Raw genomic sequence first — 21,060 nt, 5'->3', positions numbered from 1 at the left:
AATTCATATCAATAACCAAGCCTCCTCTGACCACGCTACTACCTTTCCAGCCACTGCTCATGTCGCTCACACTCGGTCCTCTTACCCGACTCGAATTACCACCTCGAACACCTCCGCTGCATTACTACCCACTCCCCAGTCGCGTGCCTACCTTGGTACTTGTCAATGGTGCCGAGCCAAGGGCCATTATGCCTCTCAATGTCCTGCTTTCAAGCAAGCACACCCCCACATTCAGTTTCCTACACCTGCTCGTGGTACTCGATCTCGTCCAACGGCACCGCAAGCCCATGTTACAACTGTTTCTAATGCACCTTCCTCGGCGTGGCTCCTTGACAGTGGTGCCTCTCACCATGTTACTAATGATCTCAACACTCTTGCTCTTCACACTCCGTATGATGGAACTCAGGAACTTGTAATTGGTGATGGTACATCTCTTCCTATCTCTCACATTAGTTCTATTATTATTACTACTTCTCACAAAATATATGTTCTATCTAATGTACTCTATGTCCCCTCTATCTCTCGTAACATATTGTCAATATCTCAATTTTGTCTTGAAAATTTTCTTATCATAGAATTCTTACACTCTTCTTTTCTTGTTAAGGAACACAATGGGACAATCTTATTCCAAGGCCCAACTCATAATGGTGTCTATGAGTGGCTCCCTACTCTTCCTACTGCTTTTTCAGCTATCAAGTCCTCCATGTTTGATTGGCATCATCGCCTTGGTCATCCTGCCATCAACATCTTAAATAAACTAGCATCTATTTATCCTTCTGAAATTTCCATGTAATGTAATTCTTTTTCTTATTGTAACTCTTGCAATATTAATAAAATGCATAAACTTCCCTTTGCTACTTTTACTCTCACATCTAATGCCCCTCTTGACTTAGTTTTTTCGAATGTATGGACCTCTCCCACTCTTTCTTATGATGAAAAAATATATTATGTCATATTTGTTGATCATTTCACCAAGTATATATGGTTTTTTATGTTAAAACGAAAATCTGACACCTATGCTGTTTTTATTCGCTACAAAGCTATTGTCGAAAAATTCTTCAAACGACCTATTCTACAACTCTATTCAGATAATGGGAGTGAGTATCTTAAACTCACACCTCATCTCTCACAAAATGGTATATCTCATCTCACTTCCCCTCCTCATACACCAGAACATGATGGCTACGCTGAACGCGGCCATCGTCACCTTGTTGAAACAGGTCTCACCCTTCTTTCTCATGCTAACATACCTAAGGAATATTGGCCCCTCACCTTTTCCACTGCTACGTACCTTATAAACCGCCTCCCTACTCCTACTCTTAATTATGCCTCACCATATCTCAAATTATTCAATATCTCTTCCAATTACTCTAAATTACGTAGTTTTGGATGCTTATCCTACCCTTGGCTTTGTCCCTACACTTCCCACAAAATTGAACCTCGTTCTAAACCTTGTATTTTTGTTGGTTACTATGTCTCCCAAAGTGCTTATCATGTTCTTGATCCTACAACAAATAAAATCTACACCTCTAGGCACATCAAATTTATTGAAAGTGAATACCCCTTCCTCAGTTTACACCCTCCTACATCTCCTCTACCTACTGTCCATCTTGATGATTGGTGTCATCTCCCAATATCTCTCGTCACTTTTCCCACTCCATATCAAACTTCACCCACTACCCCTACTCATACTCCTACTGCCACACCAACTCCCCCTTCCCCTACTACCCCGCCTTCTCCCCTTACACCCTATCACATTACACCTACTGCCAGTCTGCCACCCCTCCTTCCTCATTATCCCCCACACCATCTACTTCACCTACAATCCCTAACTCCTTTGCTCCTACCTCTTCTCCCTCCCACAATACTACTACAGATTTTCACTCCCATCCTCCTCAACCGATCCACCCATCTCATCATCAACACCTCCCTTGTCCTCCCCTACTCACACCATGACCACTCGCCTACAAAATAATATTCGAAAACCCAATCCAAAATATTTTTCTCCTCAAGCTAATCTTACTACTTCCTCTTCCATTCAAGAACCTCGCACCATTACCCAAGCTTTGTCTCACCTACAATGGCGACATGCCATGACCGGAGAATATGATGCTCTTGTACGTAATGGTACTTGGCAACTTGTCTCTCCTACTTCTTCTCAAAATATTGTCGGATTGATAACACGTTTATATACTCATTTTTATGTGATATATTTGTGTGTTACCATCATATTTTTCCCATATTTTTAATCTCTTAGAGCTATTATTCTTTACTTTTCGCTATTGCTCTCCTAGGGTGTATTTGTTTTGTTTTTGTAGGATTATGGCGTTTGTTGGAGTTGATTGGAAATTGCACGAAAGCTTGGATGATTGTGGAGCATTCAGATGGATTGATAGCTTTATCCTTCGATGATTTTGAAGATATATTGCAATATAGCGTTGGTAACCATTAATTACCGTGCCTAAGAAGCTACAAAATAGACTTTTGATAGCAAGAGAACAAAAAAACAGCATAAACCGCCACCCTTTGGTGGTCCTTTCAAGCTTACCGCAAGGCAATGTCGGTCTCCAATTTTCATATTACGTAATCTTAGTTTTAGAGTGTTTTAAGAGTCCAAATCCTAGTCAAAATCCTTGTATTCGGATAGATATAAATAGGTTTTGGATAGAAATTGTTAGGGGATTTGAGAGGGAAATAACGTGAGTTTAGTTTTCTCTTGGCTTCTCCACGCTTTTCATCACGCCATTTTCCATACTTTCCTCAAGTCTTTGTTTTCAACATTCAAGTTTGCAATTTCATCAATTAATTCAAGTATTATTTTCTCTTCTCTATTCTATTATTATTATTGTTAATCATGCTTTCTTTTAATCTTTATTTTGTTTATTCAATCATCATGTGTGAGTAGTTTCTATAGGGTTAGGTTGAACCCTAACATGAATTGATGCATGTTTAATTCCCAATTCCCAAACTTTGATTAATTTATGATTTATTTATTTTAGGGTTGGTTTTAGTTATCAATATATGGCTAGAAATAGTATATATTGAATGTGATTATTTTTGCAACGAAAGTTGAATCTTAATCGAATCTAGAACCCTAATTTAAGATAAAGGAAATCATCACGAAAGTAGTTGATGGAATTTATTAGGATGTTAGGATGCTATGTCTAAAGTCCTTTATTTGCATGACTCCATGAAAATAGGCATGATTGCATTGTTAGGGAAGCTATTGATTGATCGAAAGAAATCCTTAGTACTTATTAGGGCGCATCCATCCTATGAGTTATCTATTAGTTAATTAAGGGAAAAGGGATTATTTGTGGTATTAATTCATGTTAGTGGGGATACTTAAACCTAGATGTCTTTAGTTTTTGATTCACTCTTGATAATTTCATTTACTTTAGTTATTTTGATTAGTTCATCACCACTTATATTAATTATTTGCTTAGTATTAGTTAGAGTCAATTTAGCTACTTTGAATTAGTTAGTCTCTTGGGATTCGACCCTTACTTCCCCGACTACATTAGTTAGGAGGAATAGTTAGGTTATTTTTGTTACGTACGCGACACGCCTTTCAAATTTTGGCTCCGTTGCTGGGGACTAGGGCCGGCTATGGGCCCGTGCAAGCAGACCCATAGCACAGGGCCCCGAATTTTGGGGGGCCTCAAACTCTCAGCCCACTTTCACCTTCTGTTTGTATCCGTCAAACTTCTCATCGTAACCTGCTCTTATCTCCCCCTAATTACTCTATAATTCCCAAAAATATATGGATATTTTCCACATTCCTTTAGTTAATTCTTTAAGTTTTCATTAATTGTAGTTTATTTACAGAAACTCTCATTTAAGACTCTCATCTCCCTTTTCTCAATTATCTACTGTTTTTCCAGTTCCGATTCATTTTTTCTCAATCCTTTGAGAAATTATCAATGTCAGATTTTATTCTAATTCTTCCCCAATTTAATTACATGTTAACCGAGATGTTTTCTCCCTATTCATCAAAAAGTATAATTTTGGTTTTGATATATTAATTTGAGACAAAAAAATTACAGAATTTCCTTGGAATTGGACAATTAACTTCTTCTTCTATTCTTCAATAAATCTTTCGTAAAGTCTGGAAAACTTGGGATTGAGAATTCGACCTCTTCAATTGGAGGAATTAGGATATGGGGAATTTGGGTATTGGAAGTAGGACAAATTTGGGCTCCCTGCTTCTTGCCTGTGGAGTAATATTCATGCATTGAAGTTCAACAAAGGTAATTCTATTTCCTTCTTTTTATATCTATTTTTATACATAATTCCACTTTTTGTAAGAAAATATTTAAGTATTTTTGCTAGCTTGATAAGTGTATATTATGTTATTAAAGTCTATCTTTAAGTATGTTAAGTACTCAGTTTTTCATTTTACTGGATAAGTGTATCTTTAAAGTATCAAAATATAAACTATTAATATGCTTTCTAATCGTAGTTTTTTTATACATAAACTGGATAAGCCTGTGGACTTTTTTTTTTTTTCTTCTTTAAAGATTACAATTCAAATAAAGTACTTTGAATATTTGGTGTTTCACATTGTAAGAATATAATCGTAGCATTTTGAAAGAATTTTTTATTAGTAAAATTGAACCTTTTTATGGTAGGGGCCCAAAATTTAAAATTAGAACAGGGCCTCCAAAATATTCGAGACGGCTCTGCCGGGGACTAACGGTATTTAAATTAGTTATTTTTGCTAAGTTTTTTCTTTTAGTTTGCTGCTTCGGCTATCATTTCTTGTTTATTTGATCTTTTGTTTTTAGTTCTTTCTTTGTTGCATGCAAACTCGACGTAAAGGTCCACATAATTTGATTCCTCTTGATCTTGAAATCGAAGCCACTGAACGCAAGCAAGGAAGTACAAAGAGACGACTTAAGAATAAGAATCAAGCAATGGGTGAAGAAGCAACTAAAACTCTTTGGGAGTATGGTTTACCAGATACTACAACTGGTGCATTATCGAGCATTGTTCGACCAGCCGTCAATGCTGCAAATTTTGACCTTAAGCCTCAATTCATCCAGTTCATGTCCAACGATTCATTTGCAGGGTTACCCAATGAATGCCCTGTGAGTCACGTTGCTAGTTTCTTGGAGAAATGCGACACAGTGAAAATCAACAATGTGAGTGAGGATGCTATTCGACTACGCCTTTTTCCTTTCTCTCTTTGAGATAGGGCAAAGGAGTGGTTGAGAGATGAAGGTGTCAGAACTTTTGATACATGGGGGAAACTTGCCAAAGCATTCTTGGTGATGTTTTTGGGGCAAGAAAAGACCGCGAAGCTGAGGAATGAGTTAGCAACCTTTGAGCAACATGACGACGAATCATTGTATGAAGCATGGAGAAGGTTTCTATGTTTGCAAAGACAATGTCCTCATCACGGGATTCCTGAATGGATGTTGATACAGACTTTCTACAATGGTTTGACACATGAGTTTCGTATCTACATTGATGCTGCTTCAGGTGGTTCCCTTATGACTAAGAATCCAACCGAAGCAAAGGAGTTGATTGAGAAGATGGCGGCCAATGACAACTACCATCCAAATGGTCGCAATCGTGCTAAGAAGGGAGGTAAATATGATGTTAATGCATCAACCAGTTTGACCAATACTGTGCAGGCACTATCTCACAAGTTTGATCGACTCCAAGCTGGTTCATCTATGATGGTCTCATGTCAGATGTGCGGAGTACAAGGACATGCTGCCACAGAATGTCAAATCAACAATGATAGGATGACAATTGAGCAAGCCAATGCTCTTTATAACTCCAATCCAAAGCAGCCATATGATCCTTATTCTAACACGTACAATGAAGGATGGAAGCATAATCCTGCATTCTCATACAAGAACACTCAACCACAACTCAATCCACCTCCTCCACCTCGCAATAACTTTAATTCACCACCAGGTTTTCAAGCTAGAGCACCCTTTAATCATCATGTTAATCAACAACCTTCTCCAATTCAACAGAAGAGCAACTTGGAGATTATGATGGAGAACCTTTTAGCCCAACAAACTAACTTCATGGCTCAACAAGGTAAGCAAAATGAGAAGACTGATAATGCAATTCAACAAATTCAAGCTCAGAACAAGCTCTTGGAAAGTCAAATAAGCCAACTTGCACATCAGGTGGGCCAATTATCAAAAGCTCCTGGTCATTTTCCTGGTAATAGTGAACAACCATCTAAGGGTCATATCAATGCTGTGATTTTGAGGAACGGAAAAGAACTACAAGATCATCCTTTGAATGAGCCATCAAAAAGAACTGTGGAAGAGATGGTTCCAACTGAGAAAGTGGTAGAGAACGAGATTGTCGAAGAAGAGAAGAAGGAACCTACTCCTCCCCCTATTCGACCATACACGCCACCAGTTCCATTCCCACAAAGATTGGCCCATGCAAAATTAGAGAAGAAATATGGGAAGTTCCTTGATATACTGAAGAAGTTGCACATAAACATACCTGATGAGTCATATTAATATAGGTATTTCATGATGCATTTAGATTGCATTTTAGGATCATTTAGTTGCATTCTTAGTCCATAATTGCATATAGTTACTTAAGTTGAGAAGATATTACTCTAGTGTGTGTTTTTGGTGTTTTTGATAGTTTTCAGGTATTGAGAACACAATTGGAGTATTATTGGATAAGCTTAAGCATGAGAAGCATCTAGGAAGGAGCTAAGTCAAATGAGAAGTCCAAAGGGCATCTTCAAGTCGGATTGCAACTCAAACATAGCGGAAACGTATTAAAAGAAGTATGGAAATTGAGTCATGTGCACTCTTTTGATCATAACTTATTATCCAGAGATCGGAATTCATTGATTCCAGTGGGGTTGGAAACTAGACTTGAGGAGCTTTCCAACGATATATTACACGCCCCGATACGACTTCTAGTTTGGAGATATGGTCTTTGCAAGTTGACGCTGTTTTGCAGCCCGAAAATCCGCGGCCGCGGATTATTCCGGGTTTCCTAGTCGAATAAGGCTTTATCTTTTGACGAATTAGACTCTATTTTTCTAGTTGTTTTAGGAAATAGAAAGGTATAAAGACTCAAGGGAATATTATTATTTCCTATCTTATTTTCTATTTTGTTTTTCCGTCATTAATTCATAAAAGATTATTTTTCTTTTTCTCTCAATTATTGAAGAACCCTAGTTTTGCTTTTTCTCCATTTACATTGAATTTTCAATAGAAGCTTTGATTTTTGCAAGATTGGTTCTACAATTGGTATTATTTCTCTTCTCTTCTTATTCCTATTCAATCCTTTAGTATTAATTCATGTTTGCTTATTTAATTATGAATATGTTTTCCCCAATTATGATTGAGTAGTCTATTTCTAGGGTTTAGGGGGATCCATGATCAATTAGGAAGGGATGTTTAATTAAAGTATTGATTTTTATTGATGCATGTTGATTCCTATTGAATGTTTTATTTCTATTCAATCCAATTTGGCCAGATTTGATTGTTATAGTGTTGCAATATTAGGTTATGCGCCGAGAGGTATAAACTTGATATTAAGGCTAGTTTCAATAGGTAGAATTGATGTTAATAAATTGCGAGAGCCTGTTAATATCGTTCTATGCTTGATTTAGACTTGAGAGAGCGAATCAATCTGTTTAACTGCATTATTAATTGTTGATTTTGTGTTTCATCCCGAAATATTGATCATTGGTGAACCTATGCCCTAGACTTTTTATTATTGATAATTCTTGAATTAGTTATAGTTTAGTTTAGTATAATTACACACAAACACTCGTTCCTATACTCTAGATTTGACTGACAATTAGGAAAAGAACACTGTTTCTCTGTGGATTCGACCCTACTTCCCTGACTACTATTTGTTAGAGGACTTAGGATTACTTTTGATAAGGTGATACGACTTTAGCCTGTCAAAATTTGGCGCCGTTGCCGGGGAAACGGTTTTGTTCCATTTTCTTTAATTGTTTTAGAGTCTAGATTATATACTCTCGTCTCAGAGAACACTTGTTCTTTGGACAAAATCTCTTAATTGTTTGTTCTTTAGTTCTTCTATGCGCAGGAGTTTGAGTTCAGATTGCCTACAATTTGATCCTGAAATCGAAAGATCCTTTCATAGACAGAAGAACTTTTCCAGACAGTTGCGAGATAATCCAAGGGAAGATAATCCTTTGGATTCTGACTCTGATTCTACCAGCATTGTTTCTGTTGCTCCACCAGAATCAGAGATGGCTCGGAAGCTTACTGACTTTTCCCAACCCTCTTTGGCTGAACTTCCCAAGAGCAATCAAATGCCTGAAATCGAAGCTGTAAATTTCGAGATCAAACCTGCATTGCTAAACATGATCGAAAGAAAACAATTTGGTGGTGGACCTAATGAAGACCCAATCTTCATTATCAAGATTTCTGCCAATATTGCTCTACCATTAAGCAGCAGGGAGTGACACAAGATCAGATTCGGGAGATTCTTTTCCCATTTTCACTTCGAGACAAGGCAAAGATGTGGTACAATGGGATTAATCGAGCCACTCTTGGGATCACTGATTGGAATACCTTGGCTCTAGCTTTCTACAGAAAGTACTACCCTCCAGAGAAGACTGCTAGGTTGCGTAGTCAGATTACAAACTTCACCCAAGGGACTGATGAGTCTTTACATGAGGCATGGGAAAGATTTAAAGACTTCAGAGAGAATGTCCCCATCATGGTCTACAAAAATGGTTCCTAGTTCAAGGATTCTACAATGGTTTGGGGAACAACTCGAGACTTATCCTTGACTCTGCAGCAAATGGGAGATTCATGAAACTGAAATTGATGCTGCACATGATTTGATCGAGGAGATGGCTATCCACAACTCTCAATATGGTAATCCTCGAGGACTAGCTAACAAGGGTGGAAAGCATGAGATAGATTCTATATCCCTATTAGCTGCACAGATGAATGCAATCAGCAATAAGCTTGACAATATGCAACTCTCCTCTCCTGCAAGTGTTGCTGCTTTGGGTACTACATCCGTATTTGTGTGATAATTGTGGCATAGTTGGACATTGGGCACAAGAGTGTCGGAGTTCTCTCGAACAAGTTAATGCTTTTCAAACATATCCGCCGAACAACCCATACTCCAACACATACAATCCAGGGTTGAGAAATCATCCTAACTTGTCTTACAAGAGCACTAATGTCCTAAATCCTCCTACTCCACAACCACAAGCACAACAATTGAACCAGAGGTACTACCAACCACCTTCCCAACACCCTCCTGGTTTCTCTAGACCACCTTTAATCCATCTCAACAAGCACCTCCTGCCGATCCAATGATGGTTGAGATGAGAAACATGATGCTACAAATGCAAAAGGATCGACAAGTGACAAGGCACAAATTGAGTCCATTCTTGCTCACAATAAGATGTTGGAGAATCAGTTGGCACAATTGGCTACTTCGAACTCTACTCGACAACAAGGTGCTCTTCCAGCACAACCTTTCAGCCTACAGATTCGGCAAATGCCATCACTCTCCGAAGTGGTTCTCACTACAATGGACCACCCATGCCTATTGATGATACTTTGAGTGTGAAAATGATAAGGAACAGTCCCAGCTGAAGCTAAAATGACAAGGAGAACTCTCAGCAAGCCACTGAACATGAAGAGACCAATGAAGCCAAAAAGCCTGCTATTGAGGTTCCTCCTATCAAACTTCCTTTCCCCAATCGTCACCTAAGAGTAAGCTGGACAAGCAATTTGGTAAGTTTTTGGAAGTCGTCAAGAATCTTCAGGTAACAGTTCCTTTCACGGAATTAATTACTCAAGTGCCTGCTTATGCTAAATTTATGAAAGATATCTTGACTAGGAAAAGGGCTTTTAACGAGGTGGAGACATTGCTTTTACTGAAAGTACATATTTACAAAATAAATCTCCACCAAAATTAAAAGACCCTGGTAGTTTCTCTATACCTTGTCACATTGGTAGTTTGTTCATTGAAAAGCTTTATGTGATTTGGGGGCTAGTGTGAGTGTTATGCCATTGTCTGTGTCCTCCAAATTGAATATGGGAAGTTTGAAAGTTACCAATATTACTCTACAAATGGCTGACCGTTCTGTTAAATACCCCCTAGGTATTTTAGAGGATGTACCTGTTAGAGTAGGTAAATTTTTTATTCCCGTGGACTTTGTTGTACTTGATATGGAGGAAGATAGGCAAATTCCAATCATTTTGGGTAGGCCATTCCTTCACACTGCAGGTGCCGTCATTGATGTGAAAAATGGTAAGCTTACACTATCTGTTGGAGATGATGAGGTCACTTTTAATCTAAGCACTGCTTTGAAAAGTCCTATGCTAGAGGAAAAGTGTTGGAGTATTGATGTGGTTGATGTAATTTGCCATGATAACATGCCCCAAGCTCTCTATAGAGACCCTTGGAGGCGGTACTTTGTCTTGAGTCTTCCACAGGTGATGGCAGTATATGGAGCAATGAGGTAGCTGCTATTGAGAAGATGCTCGAAAGTGAAGAATTCGACCTTGATGGATGCCAACAGGTAAAGAGGTTCAATCGATCTGTGTGTAATGTAGAGGTAAACGGTCGTGCGGGACCTGCATAAACCAGCGCTATTCGGGAGGCAACCCGAATCTCTAACTTTTTTTTTTTTTTTCCTTTTACTCTTCATTTCTCTAAACAAAAGAAAAGAACAAAAATATTTGCATATTGAATTTACTTGAATTCAATTTATTTTTATTTTTGTGTTTTTGAATTCACTTGAATTCGTTTCTTTTTTTTTTTAGTTTAGTTAGTTTCTTTTCGTAGTTTCTTTTAGTTTTTGAATTCACTTGAATTCAAGCTTCATTTTTTTATTAGACTAACCATGCTAACAAGTGTTGTTTAGTGGTTTTGGTGTACAATTTTTGACTATCGGTGAAAGCACAAGCTCCAACATGCGCCCGCGGGAATTTGGCTCCACTATCACCCTTTTTCCTCCAGCCCGCGGGGTAAAACACGCGCCCGCGGCCAGCCACGACCCCTCTCTCACCACTGTTCTGCCAGCCCGCGGGGTAAAACCCGCGCCCGCGGGATGAAGCCCGCGCCCGCGGGATTTCGAACCTACCCCTACACCCAGCCGACGACCCCCAACCCCAGGAAAAAAAAAATAAAATAAAATAAAACAAAATACCACAACCACCAACCCCCCCCACAAACTCTCTCCATCCACACCCTCTCTCACCTACTGTGCCCACGACCGGCCGGCGACCGCCCCCTACACCTACTGCCGGCGCCGCCCCTCTCGCATCTCACAAACCCCAACACCCCGCGCCCGCAGACCACCCCCCACTCGACCCTCTACCCTCACGCTGCCCCATTCATTGCCGCCTCCGACCGGTTTCCGCCGCCGGCGACGCGACGCACCGGTCCCTTCGCCACTAAGCACCCACAAAACCCTCTTCCCCCTTCCTCCACTCCCATCATCTTCAAACCCTAACCTTTACCATTGAATTGGGGTTTCTTCTTGAAGGTGATTTGAAATTTCAATTGGAACTCTTGGACACCTACTTGGATTTCCTCAATCAAGTCTCCTACATCAATCAATCGTGTACTTCACGTGGTAGATTTTGTCAAGTAGGCACCAACCAGATTCAAGTTCGTCTTTGTGAAGCATTACGACATGGATTTCGAGCACATTTGCCTCTTCTCCCCAATTAATTGGGTAGTAAGCATTTATTCTCACTTGTACTTGTTGTTTATGTTTATTCCAAATTTTTGCTTGGATTTTTGTTTTAATGCCATCTTGTGAGAATCTTTTGCACAGATTGATTGAATTTTTAGATTATTGGAGTTTGTGTATGGTTTTCGTGATGTGTTATGGTTGTTAGTGGGTGACTTTAGTGTTGGATGATTGTCGGGGTTGGTTCTGATTCTTTTTCTAAACTAGTTTATGCAGTGCGGACACTGCAAATTCTAGCTTGGGGGAGGAATATTCTATCTTTTATGGCTTTTTAGTGTAGATTTCATTGCTTTCATAGGATGTTGCACGGTTTGTACTGCTTATTAGAAGTGGGAGTTTACGTGTAACCAAAAAAATGTACTGCTTTCTTAGTTGCATTTTAGATAGCTCATTTCATTATAGTTTTCATCTATGGGACTATTGTTGACACACCTTCGAGAATTTTGTGGATATCTCTACTACAGCTCTACAGTTTTGTTGTACAGTGGTTGCATGATTCTTCATAGCATAATTGTGATACGATTGATTGGCTGTGGTAAGAATGTTTGATCTCTCTGGCTGGCTTTAACTTTACTGTGCAGACAAAAATTGACCCATGTGAGCTTCTGTGCCTAATAAACTGACGAATCTGTGTCGGTTATGTTCTTTCATGAGTGATTAGTTCCTCAGTTGATGTATTGATCTTGATTTTGACCTGGTACGTCCTTGATACTTGATTGTGTACATTATTTGATATGATTGAGGCGTTCATTTCACGATTTTAGCTCCAGAGTTCTTTTTGTTCACATATTTCCCGTCTCTAGCCCCGCTGAGCTTTCTTGACCCTTGCTTGCTACTTACACCCATATTACAACCCTTAACCTCATTTGATTATTGTCCCAAGCCTAGCTTGGGGGAGCAAGTGTTAGTTTTGGTCATACTGTATTACATGGATGTAGTTAATGCATGGTTATGTTGAAGGAAAGTGTTATTAATGAGCTTTATCATCGAATTTGAATGTGGTGCAAAGAGATTTTGGCAATATGAAAAAGAGTGAAGAAAAAGAAATGAAAGAACAAAGAAAGTGAACATATTTTGAAAGAAAAGTGAAAAGATTATATATGGGTTACTATGCATGAAAGATATTGTGGTAATGATGGTGTTATATGAAGTTGTGATGAATGCCTTGTTAGGCCGTTTTACATTGATATTTGCTCCCCTTCTTGGCTTTTCCACCATTTCCCAAAATATGATCCATACCCTTAACCCTACCTCATTACAACCCTTGAAAGTCCTCTTGATCTTTGTGTGTTACATTTTTCGTGTTGAAAGTGAGTCAAAAGGTCAAAGTTAAAGAGTATTGCTTCTTCTGAGTTGATATATATAGGTTGAGATCATTGAGTGTCATTGATTTTCGCCCTAAACACAAGAGAGTATTATTCACATACCTATAGTGAGGTCTGTCAAGTGTTGTTAAGTCCAGCTTGGGGGAAAGGGTCTGTGGTAAGATTGTTGAGTTGATTGGTCACATGACGTGCTATGCGACTTTGTTTCATTGATACTCGATGCTTGGTTCATGTAGGATTGATATCTCTCGTGTTTTGGATTGTGTGCTTGACCCTGTTTTAGTCCCACATTGTAGGTTATCATTTTCTTCCCGTGTCTATTGTTTAATTGCTTGAGGACAAGCAACAGTTTAGCTTGGGGGAGTTTGATGAGTCATATTAATATAGGTATTTCATGATGCATTTAGATTGCATTTTAGGATCATTTAGTTGCATTCTTAGTCCATAATTGCATATAGTTACTTAAGTTGAGAAGATATTACTCTAGTGTGTGTTTTTGGTGTTTTTGATAGTTTTCAGGTATTGAGAACACAATTGGAGTATTATTGGATAAGCTTAAGCATGAGAAGCATCTAGGAAGGAGCTAAGTCAAATGAGAAGTCCAAAGGGCATCTTCAAGTCGGATTGCAACTCAAACATAGCGGAAACGTATTAAAAGAAGTATGGAAATTGAGTCATGTGCACTCTTTTGATCATAACTTATTATCCAGAGATCGGAATTCATTGATTCCAGTGGGGTTGGAAACTAGACTTGAGGAGCTTTCCAACGAATATTACACGCCCCGATACGACTTCTAGTTTGGGAGATATGGTCTTTGCAAGTTGACGCTGTTTTGCAGCCCGAAAATCCGCGGCCGCGGATTATTCCGGGTTTCCTAGTCGAATAAGGCTTTATCTTTTGACGAATTAGACTCTATTTTTCTAGTTGTTTTAGGAAATAGAAAGGTATAAAGACTCAAGGGAATATTATTATTTCCTATCTTATTTTCTATTTTGTTTTTCCGTCATTAATTCATAAAAGATTATTTTTCTTTTTCTCTCAATTATTGAAGAACCCTAGTTTTGCTTTTTCTCCATTTACATTGAATTTTCAATAGAAGCTTTGATTTTTGCAAGATTGGTTCTACAATTGGTATTATTTCTCTTCTCTTCTTATTCCTATTCAATCCTTTAGTATTAATTCATGTTTGCTTATTTAATTATGAATATGTTTTCCCCAATTATGATTGAGTAGTCTATTTCTAGGGTTTAGGGGGATCCATGATCAATTAGGAAGGGATGTTTATTAAAGTATTGATTTTTATTGATGCATGTTGATTCCTATTGAATGTTTTTATTCTATTCAATCCAATTTGGCCAGATTTGATTGTTATAGTGTTGCAATATTAGGTTATGCGCCGAGAGGTATAAACTTGATATTAAGGCTAGTTTCAATAGGTAGAATTGTGTTAATAAATTGCGAGAGCCTGTTAATATCGTTCTATGCTTGATTTAGACTGAGAGAGCGAATCAATTGTTTAACTGCATTATTAATTGTTGATTTTAGTGTTTCATCCCGAAATATTGATCATTGGTGAACCTATGCCCTAGACTTTTTATTATTGATAATTCTTGAATTAGTTATAGTTTAGTTTAGTATAATTACACACAAACACTCGTTCCTATACTCTAGATTTGACTGACAATTAGGAAAAGAACACTGTTTCTCTGTGGATTCGACCCTACTTCCCTGACTACTATTTGTTAGAGGACTTAGGATTACTTTTGATAAGGTGATACGACTTTAGCCTGTCAATACCATTCTTGGATGCTATCTCTGAGATGCCATCTTATGCAAAATTTCTGAAAGACAAGCTCTCAAACAAGCGGAAGATTGAGGAGAATGCAACTGTTTCACTTACAGCAGAATGTAGTGCTATATTGCAGAATAAGCTTCCCAAGAAGCTAGTAGATCCGGGTAACTACTCTACTGTGAAGCTTGGAGATATTGAAATAAAAAAGGCGCTTTGTGATCTTGGGAAGTGTTAGTCTAATGCCTTTGTCAATTTGCAAGAAGCGTCAAATGGGTGAACCAAACCCACACGTATTCCCTACAATTAGAGATAGAACTGTAAAGTATCCACTTGGTATCTTGAAGGTTCCACTCCGTGTTGGGAAGTTTTTCATTCCATGTGACTTTGTAGTAATGGAGATGGAGGAAGATGTACAAGTCCCTATCATTCTTGGGAGACCTTTCCTGGCCACTGCTAGAGCCATCATTGACATGAAGAATGGAACGATCACCTTTGAAGTGGGTACTGAGAAGATGGAGTACAATCTCACAAACTCCATGAAAGTTCCTTCAATGGGAGAGACTATGTATAGAGTGGATGCTCTAGATGAGGCAATACAGGTAAAAGATGCTAGTCTACAACTTGATGATTCACTACAAACTGCCCTCATGGGAAGTGCTGATGAAGAGGATCGGGAAACTAAGGAGTACAAGAGGCTCTTAGAGGAACCGCATTCATTACCTAGTGTTGAGCCTATCAAGGAGGTGTTGACACATGGAGAATCTAAGGAGAGTACTACGCCTCCTGAGGTAGAGTTAGAAGCTTATGAAAACTCAAGGTTGTACAAAGAACGAAAGAAAAAAGGTGGCCTGACAAGCATATCATGCAGCGAGAATTTCATGAAGGAGAGTTAGTTTTACTATTCAACTCTCGATTGAAGCTATTTTCTAGCAAGCTTCGCTCAAGGTGGTCTGGTCCATTCAAAATCCTCAAGATTTTCCCGTATGACTCGGTTGAGATTTGGAGTGAAGCAACTGGCTCTTTCAAGATAAATGGACAACGTCTTAAGCACTACCGAGAAGGTGAACCTATTGAAGGGAAGACGGTTTACACCCTTTTTGACCCCTATTCAGAGTGACGTGACAAGGTGGTCAAGCTAGATGACCTTAAACTAGCGCTTCTTGGGAGGCAACCCAAGCTTTCTCTTTTACTTTTCCTATTTTTTTTTTAGAGGTTCTTTAGTTTATATTTTTAGTTAGTTTAATATTGTAGTTGTATTACATGATTCGTTAGTCTACCTATCATGTATATGATTTAGGAATCTAGTATATTTTTCTTATTAGAGTATAACTTATTTAGTTTTTGGTGTGTGCTTGTACAGGTGTCCTCTCGCATTCTATGGTACCGTCACCACATTGCAGTCCACAAAAAGAAAAAAAATACGAGAAACGTCCCACCACTGCCAACCCACCGCAATTCTTCCTGTACTACAACAAACCCATCGAACAAAATACCGAAAAAAAAACAAAAAAAAAAATCCAAAAAAAAAAAAAACCTGAACTGCCAGCCCATCGCAATTCCGTTCTTCCTCATTGCCACCACCTCGCATTCTTTGCTGTGACACACGAAATCCATCGCAGCAAAACAAACCGAAACAAAAAAAAAATCCTCCACCCCCTGCAATTCGACGACCCCTACTGCAGCCACAACAACAAAACAACAAAACTCCATTGAAACAAAGAACGAAGAGAGAGTAACTTACTGAAACAAGAACTGAAGGTGGGATTCGCGCTCCATTGTTGTTGATTCTTGATGCTCGAATCTGGCACTTCAAGGCTGAACCCATTCATCCCTCCCTCCTTCGTGTTTTTTTTAGCCACTGAACTCCATTGAAATTGGTGATTGCTGCTTTCCCTATTCTTGGTCGAACTTCGACTGCTACGTTCGGATCTTCATGGCTGTAATTGCGATTATTTGGCGGAAAATTGACGCTACAGAATGTGGGGTTTTGTTTTATTGATGGACTACTTGGCGAAACATAATTTGGCGTGATTTCAGAATATTTCGAGAGTATTTGTGACTGAATTGTTCGAGTGTATTGATCTTGATCGAAGATATTATGTGTGAGGACTGTTTTATTCAGTGATCTACGCGACACTGAGACTCGGTCCTGCCTTAGTTATCTTTTAATGCGCGCACTCTAAATGCTCGATAAAAGAACGTGCCTACAAACTCTACTTCTAAGGTCAACTCCGTTCTTATGAAAAAGGGTCCTACTTCTAAGAGTCAACGAGCGAAAGGACATGATTAAGCTCTTGGAGAATTTTAGCACTTGGATGCAATCTGGAGGGCTCCCCAATCTTCCATCTCCCCCTCCTCAGTGAGATCTTGTGAGTACGTCTCCTCTTTCTTTTTGTGCCTTACTATTGCACTGTGGACATTGCAACATTTAAGTGTGGGGGAGGGATTCATTGTATATAGTCGTTTGTTTATTTTTCTCTCTTTTTGGTAGTTTTTTCATTTTTATGTTAGTTTGATATTTCCAAGTTGAATGGCAATTCAAGTGAGAATTTTGAAACACATTGCTTTGAATGTTTTGTTATGAATCGACTTGCACTGAATTGATGATCTATTGCATGAAAGATAGCATAAATCCCTCTGTGCTTTGGTTTGTGGCTAGAATGGTCTCCTTTGATATTGACTCGACCGACAACAATAGCTTGAGTACCTTGGTAAGGAATTTAAGCCATATTCGACTGTTGCACGTTTTTTCAGTCGTGTTCTTTTCATGTGTGTTAGTTATCCTTCATGTAACTTGAATCTTGGATTTGCTCTGCGACTATTTGAGACTTTGCGATAGATGCAATATGGAAGAATGATTGATGTTCTATCTAGATGATTAGAGCTTTAACATATTGGGGCCACAATAAATTTTTTTCCTTTTTACATTTACCCCTAGGATGAACCAATTTCAGCCTCATGATTGCCTTTTTGATAGCCTTACATCATATGCCTTAGAGCCTTTTTTTAGGTTTTGTCTTGAAGGTGGATCAATTTGTATGCCCTATGAGTAATTCGAAACTAGAAAAGAAAAGAAAAAAAAGAGACATCGATTCTTGAAAACAAAAAAAATTTGAAGAAAAAAAAGAAAGGAATGAAGAAAATATATCTATATATATAATCCCCAAGTATGTGCATTATCTCCTCAATGTAAGTTTCAATGTTCATATAAGTTCCTTGGTTTTCAGTTAAAAGAAATTAATTGTGAGAGAAGAAAATGGCAAGCTTATATGGAGTTTGGTGGATATAAGGTTGGATTGAACCCGACATTTGGAATCTATAGTGGGATTAAGTTTTCTTTTATTTTTGAGCACCACATTCCCAAATAACGTCATCCATCCCCATTTAACCAAGCCTACCCTTTTATAGAATTCATGACTTCCGTGTTGCATCCTAACAGTATAACTGGAGAAAGTTAATTTGCAAATCTAAAGAAGACGGTTACGTGAAGTTGATGTGCTTTATTGCATTTAGGATGAGTGATTCTTATTCTAACCTCTTAAACACATGAGTGGCTTCTTTGTTTTGTTTTACACAACTAGAGTGAGAAGCTGTTATGGTACAACTGAGTCAAGTTTGGGGGAGATGTGTGGTAAGACTGGTTGATCGCTGAGGGTGCTAAGTCTTGTTTGAATGGAAAATTGATTTGTGCTTCTTGGTTTGTAATGCATAAGTGATTTCGAAAGAAAATGAATTTTGTTTCTCATGACTATCTTGTTTTGCTATTCGATTTGGGAATTCATCATTTGGCTTTGTAGGTATACCTTCTGAAAACCCTCACGAGACCTTTCTCATCCACTAGGGTAGCCTAGGGGTTTAAAGGGCTTGTTGCACGTGCTAAGTGCAATCGTGCTTCCTACGACAGTGAGTATAGGTTTTACTGCTTCCTTAGAATAGTTTTTCTTTTTTTTAGTTTCTTTCCTCGAGGACGAGCAAAGGTTAAGTGTGGGGGAATTTGATAACACATTTATATACTCATTTTTATGTGATATATTTGTGTGTTTCCATTATATTTGTTTTGCTATTATTCTTTACTTTTCGCTATTGCTCTCCTCGGGTGTATTTGTTTTGTTTTTGGAGGATTATGGCGTTTATTGGAGTTGATTGTAATTTGCACGAAAGCTTGGATAATTGTGGAGCATTCAGATGGATTGATAGCTTTATCCTGCGATGATTTTGAAGATATATTGCGATATGGCGTTGGTAACCATTAATTACCGTGCCTAAGAAGCTACAAAATAGACTTTTGATAGCAAGAGAAAAAAAAAGCATAAACCGCCACCCTTTGGCGGTCCTTTCAAGCTTACCGCAAGGCAATGGCGGTCTCCAATTTCAATATTACTAATCTTAGTTTTAGAGTGTTTTAAGAGTGTAAATCTTAGTCAAACTCCTTGTATTCGGATAGATATAAATAGGTTTTGGATAGAAATTGTTAGGGGATTTGAGAGAGAAATAAGGTGAGTTTAGTTTTCTCTTGGCTTCTCCACGCTTTTTATCACGCCATTCTCCATACTTTCCTCAAGTCCTTGTTTTCAACATTCAAGTTTGCAATTTCATCAATTAATTCAAGTATTATTTTCTCTTCTCCATTCTATTATTATTAATCATGCTTTCTTTTAATCTTTATTTTTGTTTATTCAATCATCATGTGTGAGTAGTTTCTTATTCTAGGGTTAGGTTGAACCCTAACATGAATTGATGCATGTTTAATTCCCAATTCCCAAACTTTGATTAATTTATGATTCATTTATTTTAGGGTTGGTTTTAAATAGCAATATATGGCTAGAAATAGTATATATTGAATGTGATTATTTTTGCAACGAAAGTTGAATCTTAATCGAATCTAGAACCCTAATTTAAGATAAAGGAAATCATCACAAAAGTAGTTGATGTAATTTATTAGGATGTTAGGATGTTATGTCTAAAGTCCTTTATTTGCATGACTCCATGAAAATAGGCATGATTGCATTGTTAGGGAAGCTATTGATTGATCGAAAGAAATCCTTAGTACTTATTAGGACGCATCCATCCTATGAGTTATCTATTAGTTAATTAAGGGAAAAGGGATTATTTGTGGCATTAATTCGTGTTAGTGGGGATACTTAAACCTAGATGTCTTTAGTTTTTGATTCACTCTTGATAATTTCATTTGCTTTAGTTATTTAGATTAGTTCATCACCACTTTTATTGATTACTTGCTCAGTATTAATTAGAGTCAATTTAGCTACTTTGAGTCAGTTAGTCTCTTGGGATTCGACCCTTACTTACCCGACTACATTAGTTAGGAGGAATAGGTAGGTTATTTTTGTTAGGTACGCGACACGCCTTTCACGGATGTGAGCGGGTTTATCGTGTCAAGTACTTATAGCAACGCAATTTTCCCCTATTTAAATTGTTGAAAAAAATTATCGTTGCTATAATTACGAGGAAGTTAAGAGCTATATTTTGGGAATTGTGGAAAATTTTCATGATTTTAATGATGGTTAGAGAATATTATGAAGAGGCTTATATGTGGGTCTTGGAAGAAGAAAGAAAAAAACTGAAGGGTGAGGAAGATGAAGCGTTTGGAACATGGGTTTGAGTGTTTAATTTCACAGCACTTTCTCTTTAAATTCTTCCCTAGTTAGTTCACGTGCCTTTAATTAAAAAATTATTGCCATAGTGAAATTTTTATTTACGACTGGGCCCGTTGTAGGCATGGGCCTTGGGAGACCAACCAAACACAAGAGGGAAGATGATTAGGAAGTACAAGAGTGACTATAAGGACTCAATCCACCGATCAACCGAGTCTATTTGAAAAAAAACTTTCCAAGAGTGATTTGTCACTCTTCTCCACTTCCAAGTCTCGAGATTGACTCCTCCCTAGGGATTCTCAACCATAATATCTCGCCTCTACCACATTTTGATGACCCTCATGATGACTTGCACAAAATCTTGTCCGCCACTACTAAATCGACCAAGTCCAATTTAGAAGTCAAAAGGGACTTTGTTAAGGTTGTAACGGGGCTAGGTTAGGGGTGTGTATTATAATTTAGGAATGTGATGCAAAAAGGGTAAGTGGAGTACAAACTAGGGGAAAATACTCTCCCAAGCTAGTCCTTCACCAATCTCAATTCAAGATCACACATATAGCTTTGATTTTCACTTTGACTCTTTCACCTTTTTAACTCTTTCACTTTTTGAATGTTTTTCATTTTTC

At 38.1% G+C, this 21,060-nt stretch overlaps 2 non-coding genes and 1 pseudogene across 2 annotated transcripts; 1 reads left to right on the top strand and 2 right to left on the bottom strand.

The window, feature by feature from the left end:
- Positions 1-5,273: 5,273 nt before the first annotated feature.
- LOC104890945 (uncharacterized) lies at positions 5,274-12,725 on the top strand (annotated as a pseudogene).
- On the bottom strand, positions 5,301-5,407 carry LOC125497151 (small nucleolar RNA R71). Its single transcript, XR_007273791.1, has one exon. It is a non-coding gene; the product is annotated as a small nucleolar RNA R71 (small nucleolar RNA).
- On the bottom strand, positions 8,599-8,704 carry LOC125497181 (small nucleolar RNA R71). Its single transcript, XR_007273817.2, has one exon. It is a non-coding gene; the product is annotated as a small nucleolar RNA R71 (small nucleolar RNA).
- Positions 12,726-21,060: the final 8,335 nt, after the last annotated feature.

This window comes from Beta vulgaris, chromosome 4 (assembly GCF_026745355.1).
Source record: "Beta vulgaris subsp. vulgaris cultivar EL10 chromosome 4, EL10.2, whole genome shotgun sequence".
NCBI classification, from domain to species: Eukaryota; Viridiplantae; Streptophyta; class Magnoliopsida; order Caryophyllales; family Amaranthaceae; genus Beta; species Beta vulgaris.
This window is presented reverse-complemented; position numbering and strand designations above follow the sequence as displayed.